Here is a 2,689-nt window from a genome sequence, read left to right on the forward strand (position 1 = left end):
CTTATTGAATGCATGCTAATTTGAGTCCTATAAGATATTTTGAAATGTATATCTTGTGTTGCTCAATATCCAAGTGGCCGGTCATGTTTGCAGGTTATACCTTCGAGTGGCCTATGTTTTGCCGGAGTGTTGATTCATTTCCGTTCCGGCAAATTTCAGGCGCTCGATATGTCCTATTTTAGCAAAGGTCATGCCGGATTTTTCCGTGAATTTTGGCATGACTTGTGCTAGAATATGTAGGAAATATCGAGTGCCCCGGATTTGTGTGTTGAGTATCTTGGTAGTTGTCTTCGATCGATTTTCAATTAATGTTTTAACTATGAACATAGGAAATGTCTGACGACGAGAAGGATTTCGGTATTTGCAAATACTGCGAAGACGAGCGCGGCCTGTGCGATGGAATCTTCCTAGATGATGATAGGCGCTTCAGCATCAAGCTGGACGAGAACTTCGAAGTGGATACAGTAAGTCACAACGACAAGTCTTTTTTCGTAATTAAGCATGACATCTGCTTCATTTGCTTCAACTTATATTTTTTTACTATTCTACTAGCGTATCCCCTACCATGCAAGAGTTTTTGTATTGGATAAGATAGGTTTCAGTCATAGTATGGAGGAAAAGAAAGTTTACTTGAAGACCGAGCATGGTTATATTTTCCATGCAAAGTTATACAATTCAGACGACTACACCTATTTTGGATGCAAAACATGGCGAGCACTATGCAAGACTTATGCATTTGAGCCTGATATGGTTATCACCTTTGATATTCGTCCGGAAGATGATATTGAAGGTAATACCGACATCTGGGTCAATGTGCAAATGCCTCCAGTTATACCATTATGTAAGTTTCTCAACCATATTTATGTCTTTGATATTGTTTATTCAAAAATAGTTGACAACTAATTTGTATTGTCAGCTTATTTCCGTGCAAGCAAACATGTCCAGCGCTTGGTAGACAGGACCGTATACTGTCCTGGTGCTAAACTCAACTGCGAGGAGCTCAGTCATTATGTTTCATGGCTTGAGGATCTTGATACTGTCAAGACAAATTTTCTTCCTGCATTTAGAAATCTTAGTACTGAAAATGTGCGACCAATAGTGTTTGTAATGAACTACGTTCACATCCATTTAGGAAGGATGGTAAGATTTTTACTTTTTATACTCATTGCATCTTTTCCATACATTATTTTTGAAGCTAAACTTCATTGCTAAGTATGTTACCATACGATGTTCTTCAACAGGGACTCCCGATAAATGTTGTGCCTTATGGGATCAAGACTAAAGGTATCATGAGTATTATCAACTTACGGCCAAGATATCCTACAGCTTACTTTAGTGCATTCAAGATTAGCGACGGATGCTTAATAGTGCAAGACTGGACCAAATATGTGTTGGGGGAGCGCAGAGAAGTACTAGGGAGCAGCAACCAGAGGCGCCTTCCACGATTAGGAGACGGGTTCATCTGCATGCTCCAACTTGATCAAGGAGGAGAGCTACACATGTTTTATGTTCTTTTACCTAAGAGAGAGCAGCAGGAGTGAGTAGCAGGAGTGAGTAGCTGGCTAGAAATGAGTTTCAGGATGATGATGTGCTACACTATTACTATGATGATAAAATAGCTAGTGTTGGTGGTAATGACTATGATGATTATTATTAGCTAGTGTTAGTGGTGATTAAATAAATACTGTTGGTGGTAATGACCATGATGATGATTAAATATCTTGTGCTGGCGGATTAGATTCAAGTGGAGGCAACATGTGGTGCACATCGAAAGTACTACTAATCCAAACTAGATCAAGTTTGGATTAGTAGTATACTTTTGACATGCACCACATATTGCCTCCACTTGAACCTAATCCACCTTCATTTAATACACTGTTATGGACATAATAATGTAAACCTCATAACAGCTGGTATTGTACCAATATTTGTATGATGGCGCATAAATACACTAAAAAAATATTAGTAGCGATGGAAAGAAAACACGCTGCAAGTAGATACCATAGCAGTAGCGCGGTACTGGACAAGTGCTGCAGCTATTTGTACTAGCAGTAGCGCGTGATGGCACGCGTTACTGCTAAGCAATAGCTGTAGCGCCTTATTAGTAGCGTGGCTTCCCGCGCTACTAGTGGGCACAAAACACGCGCTACTGCTAGGGTTTTCCCTAGTAGTGATGATGAAGTAGGAAACTTGGAATGTTCGCAAGGAGGACATATATTTACCTACTAATAAAGTATGCATTGCTTCTGTCGGGTTCACCGTCACGACATTTTTGTAGAAATGTCCCTTCATTTTTTGGTATTCAACCCACACTCCGTAAATATACATACTACACCTCCACCAGCGATCACTCGCATTTGTCCCGAGCTCCGCCGGAGGGTGCACGAGGCGAAGCGGCAGAGGGACAGAGCCCTGCTGGGGGAAGATGTAGGCGACGTTGTGCGAGTGGTTAGCCGGTGATGGTGGCCGGAGGTGCAGAGGAGAAGGGCGCAAGGGAGAGAGGCCATCGAAGGAGAGGGAGATGACCTAAGAGGGGAAGGAAGGTGGCTGGTGGCGGGGAAGCAGCGGCTCGCCAGAGCGGGGGCAAGGAGGCGGGAGATCGGTCGAGGTGCCCTGGCGGCGACGAGTCGCGTGGGGATCGAGTAGAAGGGGCGAGTTGCGGATTGAAAGATCGTGGATGTCGCCTAGA

This window comes from Triticum dicoccoides, chromosome 4A (genome assembly GCF_002162155.2).
Source record: "Triticum dicoccoides isolate Atlit2015 ecotype Zavitan chromosome 4A, WEW_v2.0, whole genome shotgun sequence".
Taxonomy (NCBI): domain Eukaryota; kingdom Viridiplantae; phylum Streptophyta; class Magnoliopsida; order Poales; family Poaceae; genus Triticum; species Triticum dicoccoides.